The sequence below is a fragment of the Triticum urartu genome, chromosome 6, assembly GCF_003073215.2.
Source record: "Triticum urartu cultivar G1812 chromosome 6, Tu2.1, whole genome shotgun sequence".
Taxonomy (NCBI): domain Eukaryota; kingdom Viridiplantae; phylum Streptophyta; class Magnoliopsida; order Poales; family Poaceae; genus Triticum; species Triticum urartu.
Window position 1 is genome coordinate 222,745,015 of NC_053027.1, and position 8,585 is coordinate 222,753,599.

Sequence of the window (8,585 nt, forward strand, 5' to 3'; positions counted from 1 at the left end):
AAGCTTCACCGGCTCGTCTGCTCTAGTGCCAGCAACCGCCGAATCCACGAATCCCGATCCCCATTCCCGCACCCCTTCTTGCAAAGATGATGCCGTGGAAACGCTTCGTGAAGGCCCGTACGATGGCCGCGTCCCCCCCGAGCGCCGCCGCTTGCGCCGAGAGTGCGGCCGCCTACGCGAGACTGCCGCCGCATCCGCATTGAGCGCGGCCGCTTCCGCTGAGAGGGCGTCTGCGTCAGCCGACAGGGTAGCTGCAGCAGCCGAGATGGCTGCAGCTGCTGCTGCGACGGCGGCTGCAAATGCCGAGAGCGCTCGAGCTGCCATCCGTGCTGCTGATGTTGCCTCGGCCCAGGTCAAGGCCATCCACGCCAAGATCAAGGATGCACACGCCAAGATATTCTGGGCCACCTCGGACTCCAGCATGCAACCCACGTCTGAAAAGGCAGCGGTGGCCATGGAGCACCTGCTTCCTCATGAGGTCGCCGAGCAGGAGTTGGAGATGTAGGAGGAGGCGGAGATCGAGGAGCCCCTGGAGGACGAGTTGCCATGGCCGAGGTCGAGGTAGAGAAGACTCTGTCCGTCGAGGAATCGGCGGTGGAGTACCAACGCGAGCTCTAGCACAGCCACTACTATGAGTACTACAACATTGAGGGCGGCACCGAGGACGAGGACAAGTACGCGGTCGACTTCAGTAGGGGGACACTGAGTCCACCAACGACGGCATGTCGCCAGGACAAGTCATCGACGTCTCATCTCACACCGGCGATGCATAGGCCGGCGTGGCGGCAGATTTTTAATTATGCATACTTGGGCTTTGTTTTTAATGCTGGTCTTTTGTTAGTTTAATGTTTAGGTCAACTAGCTCTGTGTAATTACTGAAATTGCTCTATTCAGTAAGTGTGGTATGTCTGTTGTACGCTCTTTTGTGTGCCCAAATTAGCAAGCGATGTTAAATTATGAAATGACGTACCCTGGGAAGTTTCCACCAAAATTTGAATTATCAAACTCATCCCATGCACGTAAAGCAGAAGAATCGGTTGCGATGCACACAATCATTGAAAGTGAATGGTCCAGAGGCACCGCGCGCAAATTTTCCCTCCACATTTCCAAAATTTTGGCCTACCGCCAACATATCTGCCCTCACCCCCTTCCCCACCCCCTTTTCTCCCCGACCACAAGTCACATTTCCCCTGTTTCCTCCTTCCTTCCTTCTTTCCTTGCTAAGCTATAGCCGCTTCCTGACTCTCCCCGTCTCGCATCCTACCAAAGAGGTCGCCATGGTCTTCTTCAAAGACATCTCCAGCGGTTCCTCCTCCGGCGACTACTCCTTCACCACCCGGGTATGCCTCTCTTCTCTCTCTCGGGCTATGACTTGGAATGAAGAATTTTTACCCGGAGGTTGATTTGAGTCGTTTCTTCCTCTTGTAGCTCCCTAAGACCATCAGTGGCAACGAATGGAGTGGGGTGGCTGAAGATCTATCTGCTCATTGTCACCATCAATCTCCATGCGTGAAGCTACTTGCGTTTGATTCCGTGGACACTGGGAGGAAGTTTCTGGCATGTGCAGAGAAGGTTAGATCCTCTTACATTGTTACAAATCATTTGTTAGATGTGATTTAGACACTGTCACGGTCCCAAACCATTCATGCCACACCTTCAACCAAACGCGTCCTAAGACAGTGTCACAGTTTGTAGCTAGTATCTTAAATTGTTGCCATCTCATCAGTGGTGCCACTAGAAAATTATTTGGCACCACTTTAGCAGTTTGTGCAGCCAACTTTGGTCCACACATCCAAGCAGCCAATCAGTAAAATACTAAATCTTTATGGCACGAAGGAACTGGGCATCGGAGCAACTACTTGCTCCGGAGTCCGGGTCCCTGATTTTTTTTCTGCTGCATCGGCTCGCCAGTTCAGGGCACCGGTCCGAGATGTAGCAACAGTTGTCTTTACACCAGTTTTGGCATACATAGTGTACGGCCTTAGTGCTATTAGTTCTATCTTACTAAATTTGTGCATGCACACCTGTTAGTATCAATTTGCTGTCATCCAAACACCGTCACTATGCTGTTGCAGTTATATTTACCTTCCTCATAAAATGTTCAATTTGTTATTTATTGTACATGAGTAAGAACTTGTAGCGTCGTTGTAGTTAATTATAGCTTTCGACTTCCAGAATTTGGTTGTTGTCTCTGTACCAATTATTTCATTTGCACATTGATCTTTTTGAGAAGATATGTCATAATTAACATGTTTCTTCAGTTTTTCAAAATAAGTATTGGTGATTTTCTATGTTGCTATAAACTCATTTCCCCAACAATTGTTACTGATCTAGTTTTAAATATTATAGGATGAACGGAAGTGTTCTTACTTGGAGTGGGTGGATCAAGAGTGGCCATAGTCTTTGAAGATGTGCCTAACGAAGCTCTGGAGCATGTATGAGGAAGTGAACACAGCTAGGCTTAGAGAAAGTCTTGTCAACGTGAAGCATATTTCAAGATGCGGGATAAAAAGTTGAAGGGGGAGAATGAGCTCAGATTTTTTTAAAGACTTTGCTATGATGGTGTTGGCGAAGGAGGAGGCACTTTCCTAGTTGGCCCGTGCAAAACGGGTTCTTACTGAACTGAAAGAAGAGGTGGATAAGACGAGCCTGGATGATCTCGATTAGGGAAATGAATATATTGTTCTTATGAAGTTGAACTAGCTATATGTTGTACTGTGCTGTTTTCATGTACCTACTATACTGTGATGTTATAATATATTTATGTGCCTGATATGAAATTGGCAAACAGATGTTCGATATGAAATGTGAATTTGCGTAATACTGGAATTATTAATTGTAAACTAATAAACCTGTTGTGTCATGGACCTTTGCAAACGGTTCTAGCAGTAAAAGCAATTGCGATGGATAGCCCAATGCCACAGAGTTTTCTTCATCAAATCGCGTGTGATATAGTTGATAAAAGCAAACAGTTAACCAAGGAAGACCGTGTGTGATAGTTACACCTTTCACACACGAGCCTACACATAAAACTGTGTGGGATTTACGTCCGAATGAAAACATTTTCCCTGGATTGACTGTGTGGGATGTACATAAGAATGGAAACGTATTCCTTGGATTGACTGTGTGTGATATACATACGAACGGAAATGTTTTTCTGGGATTCACCGTGTGGGATGTACATACCTACGGAATTGATTTTCTTGGATTACCGTGTGGGATGTACGTACCTACAGAAATGATTTCTGGGTTTCACTATGTGGGATGTACATACCTACAGAAATGATTTCTGGGATTCACCGTGTGGGATGTACATGTTGGGGAACGTAGTAATTTCAAAAAAAAAATCCTACGCACACGCAAGATCGTGGTGATGCATAGCAATGAGAGGGGAGAGTGTTGTCCATGTACCCTCGTAGACCGAAAGCGGAAGCGTTAGCACCACGCGGTTGATGTAGTCATACGTCTTCACGATTCGACCGATCAAGTACCGAACGCACGGCACCTCCGAGTTCTGCACATGTTCAACTCGATGACGTCCCTGGAACTCCGATCCAGCCGAGCTTTGAAGGAGAGTTCCGTCAGCACGACGGCATGGTGACGATGATGATGTTCTACCGATGCAGGGCTTCACCTAAGCACCGCTACGATATGACCGAGGTGGATTATGGTGGAGGGGGGCACCGCACACGGCTAAGAGATCAAGAGATCAATTGTTGTCTCTTTGGGGTGCCCCTGCCCCCATATATAAAGGAGTGGAGGAGGGGGAGGGCCGTCCCTCTCTATGGCGCGCCCTAGGGGAGTCCTACTCCCACCGGGAGTAGGATTCCCCCTTTCCTAGTAGAACTAGGAGCCCTTTCAAGTAGTAGGAGTAGGAGGAAAGGAACGGGAAGGGAAAAAGGAGAAGGAAGGAAGGGGGCACCCCCCTCCCTAGTCCAATTCGGACCAGCCCATGGGGAGGGGTGCGGCCACCCTTTGAGGCCTTTCTCTCCTTTCCCGTATGGCCCATTAAGGCCCAATACGAATTCCCGTAACTCCCCGGTACTCCCGAAAATACCCGAATCACTCGGAACCTTTCCAATGTCCGAATATAGTCGTCCAATATATCGATCTTTATGTCTCGACCATTTCGAGACTGCTCGTCATGTCCCCGATCTCATCCGTGACTCCAAACTCCTTCGGTACATCAAAACACATAAACTCATAATATAACCGTCATCGAACTTTAAGTGTGTGGACCCTACAGGTTCGAGAACTATATAGACATGACCGAGACACATCTCCGGTCAATAACCAATAGCGGAACCTGGATGCTCATATTGGCTCCTACATTTTCTACGAAGATCTTTATCGGTCAAACCGCATAATAACATGCGTTGTTCCCTTGGTCATCGGTATGTTACTTGCCCGAGATTCGATCGTTGGTATCTCAATACCTAGTTCAATCTCCTTACCGGAAAGTCTCTTTACTTGTTCCGTAACACATCATCCTGCAACTAACTCATTAGTTGCAATGCTTGCAAGGCTTATAGTGATGTGCATTACCGAGTGGGCCTAGAGATACCTCTCTGACAATCAGAGTGACAAATCCTAATCTCGAAATACGCCAACCCAACAAGTACCTTCGGAGACACCTGTAGAGCACCTTTATAATCACCCAGTTACGTTGTGACATTTGGTAGCACACAAAGTGTTCCTTCGGTAAACGGGAGTTGCATAATCTCATAGTCATAGGAACATGTATAAGTCATGAAGAAAGCAATAGAAACAAACTAAATGATCAAGTGCTATGCTAACGGAATGGGTCAAGTCAATCACATCATTCTCTAATGATGTGACCCTGTTAATCAAATGACAACTCATGTCTATGCCTAGGAAACTTAACCATCTTTGATTCAACGAGCTAGTCAAGTATAGGCATACTAGTGACATACTGTTTGTCTATGTATTCACACATGTATTATGTTTCCGGTTAATACAATTCTAGCATGAATAATAAACATTTACCATGATATAAGGAAATAAATAATAACTTTATTATTGCCTCTAGGGCATATTTCCTTCAGTACATACCCACGGAAATGATTTCCCAGATTACCGTGTGGGATCTACATACCTACGAAAATGATTGGTTTTCGATGCCTCGCCCGATTGCACACGGCCCCAGCCTGGGTCCCAAGTGGGCCTATCCCCGACAATTTCTGGGTCGTGTGGGAAGGACACCCTATCGCACACACTCACTTGGCGACGGTTCCAAATGCCGTCGTGGAAAGGGGTTAAAAACCGTTTGTTTAGGACCGACGCGCACCAGTGTTCATTATTATAATAACAACAAACTTAAACATAAAACTTTTATCAAAGAACTTTTATCATAAACTTCTCATGAATAAGTGACAATTCATCACACTATTGAAGTATAAAGCAAAAAACTCTATTAGAAACCAACAAACTATGTTCTTCGTCAACTTTGCAACTAAAATTCATCATTTTTTCCAGGAAGGGTCATGTATCGGAGCCTTTAGGCAAGTCCACATACTCAAACATCATATAGTCTTCTATGATTGCTAACACTCACCACGTACACATGAGCAAAACATTTCAACCGGACACATAGAAAGATAGGGGCTTATAGTTTCGCCTCCCAACATATTCACCTCAAGGGTGATGTCAACAATAATAACTCATGCTATCTATATTCAACTGGACATATGTGCCTAGATCTTTCCTCACCACATGATGCTTGCCAAAGGAGAAAAATAAAAAGGAATAGAAGGAAAACTTTGACTCTTTGCATAAAAGTAAATACATAAAAGTAAAAGATAGGCCCTTCGCAGGGGGAAGCAAAGGTTTCCATGCGCTTATTTGTTTGTATGCTCAACCCCTTAGTGCAAAAGAACGTCATATTGCATTTCCTCTTGTGATAGCGACCTTTATTATGCAGTCTGTCACTTTTATTCTTCACCATCACAAGTTCGTGCAACAGTCAATTTTCTCTTACACTAAATGATCTCACACTTTTAGAAGCAATTTTTATTGCCTTTTTGTACCGATGACAACTTACTTGAGGGATCTTGCTCAATCCCTAGGTAGTTATGGTGGACACTTGAAAATAAGATTTGGGTTTAAGGGTTTTTGGGTGCACAAGTAGTATCTCTACTTAGTGCGGAATTTTTGGCTAGCAAAGATAGCGGCAAGCACCGCATGTTAAAGGATCCATGACAATATGACTTCTATGAGAATATAAACAAACATAAACCATTAAGTTGTCTTCCTTGTCCAACGTCAACAATTTTGGCATATAATATTTTGATGAGGGCTCACAATCACAAAAGATTTCTAGGATAGTATATTTATATGTGAATCTTCTCTTCCCTTATTAATTCTTTCATGAGTTGCATCATTGACTAATGCTATGTTTGTCAATCTCTAATAAAATTTTCTACTTATACTTTTCCTTATGTGGTGTCATCACCTACCATAAGATTAGCATATGATCTTTTTGATTTATTTCCTTTCTCTTTTTTCTTTTGTTTGCAACATGAAAGTAAAGAAAGCAAAAACTCAAACTAAACTTTATTATATCATGCACACGATTACAAGGATAGATCACTAAGCAAACTCACGAAAAGAAAGGATCGAACTAAAATTTTATTCAATTAAAGCAAAAGATCGAACTAAAATAAGTAAAGGCAAAAAGATAGTGGGATGATACGATATCGGGGCACCTCCCCAAGCTTGGCGGAAGCCAAGGGGAGTGCCCATACCCGATACTCAATTCTCCTTTGGTGATGAAGAAGAAGGTGGTGGTGAAGAGATCTTATCCTCGGATTTCCATGGCAGTGGTCCACCATCATAAGAGGAGGAGTGAGTCTCACGGGTCCTGCAACTAGCGGCCAAACTCATACCTTTAAACCTCTCCTCATATTCAATGACTTGGTTTTGGAGATCATAGATCTGGCTTTGGAGGAAGTAGATTTGCTCGTTGAGGGTGAAGACGATGTCCTTCATGGGCTTGCCATCCACCTTGAGATCACGGGAGAGATCCGTGATCATGAGGTTATTGGCATTGAGTCCACGCTCCACCATCCCCATGCACCGGAAGACATCTTGTTCCATAGCTTCAAGTCTGGCCTCCACGGTTCCTGTCCCCTTGGGACATGGCACGTCGCAAAGGTGAAGCACCTCCTCATGCATCTAGATGACCTGAGGGTGCTGCACCACCCCCCGCAGATATGGGTTGATGACGTTCTTGAAGAACTTGTCCTTGGAGGAGCTTGAGGTGGCCATGGTAGATGGGATCTGGCAGAAAACAGCAAGAAAAGAGAACATAGGATTTCTCCGCGATACGGTGGTTAACAAGTTCGGGATGTATATACAGTTTTTTTTATCTTGGGGGACAAGCAAACAGAAGAAAAACAGAGTCCGGAAGGTGTCCTAGGTGGGCACAACCCACCTGGGCGCGCCAGGCTTGCCACCTGGTTACACTACCCGGTAGTTTCTTATTTTCCCATTTTTCTAAATATTCCAAAACTGAAAAAAAAATATTTTTGCGGATTTTTCAAAGTCCATTTACTTACCGCATCACGTACCTCCTTATTTTCACGATTCTAGAGTGTTCCCGAAGGACTCTATTATGTGTTGTTCAGGTGTCATAGTTTGGATAATATTACTTTCAACATTAATGGGCATACGTGAGATATAATGTTTTATTCGTTGCCCATTGACAACCTTCGGGTTAGTACCTTCGGCATTATTTATTTTGATGGCTCCAGAGTCCAGACCGATAAAACTCCTCGATAACATAGGGGCCTTCCGATTTTGAGAGGAGTTATCCTGCAAAGAATCTGAAACGAGAGTTGTACAAAAGAACATATTCTCCAACTTTAAACTCACGTTTTTGGATTCTTTTGTCATGCCATATTTTAACTTTTTCTTTGAATAATTTTGCATTATCATAAGCTTGGGTTCTCCATTCATCTAATGAGCTAATATCAAATAACCTCTTTTCACCAGCAAGTTTGAAATCATAATTGAGCTCTTTGATGGCCCAATATGCTTTATGTTCTAACTCAAGAGGCAAATGACAAGCTTTTCCATAAACCATTTTATAAGGAGACATACCCATAGGATTTTTATATGCTGTTCTATAAGCCCAAAGTGCATCATCATATTCTTAGACCAATTCTTCCTGGACCTATTGACAGTCTTTTGCAAAATAAATTTTATTTCTCTATTGCTAAGTTCAACTTGACCACTAGACTGATGATGGTAAGGTGATGCAATTCTATGGTTAACATCATACTTGGCAAGCATTTTACGGAAAGCACCATGAATGAAGTGTGAACCACCATCAGTCATTAAATATCTAGGGACTCCAAACCTTGGGAAAATAACTTCCTTAAGCATTTTAATAGAGGTGTTATGATCAGCACTACTGGCTGGAATAACTTCTACCCATTTAGTAACATAATCAACAACGACCAAAATATGTGTATACCCATTAGAGGAAGGAAAAGGTACCATGTAATCAAATCCCCAAATATCTAATGGTTCAACAGCAAGTGAATAATTCATAGGAATTTCTT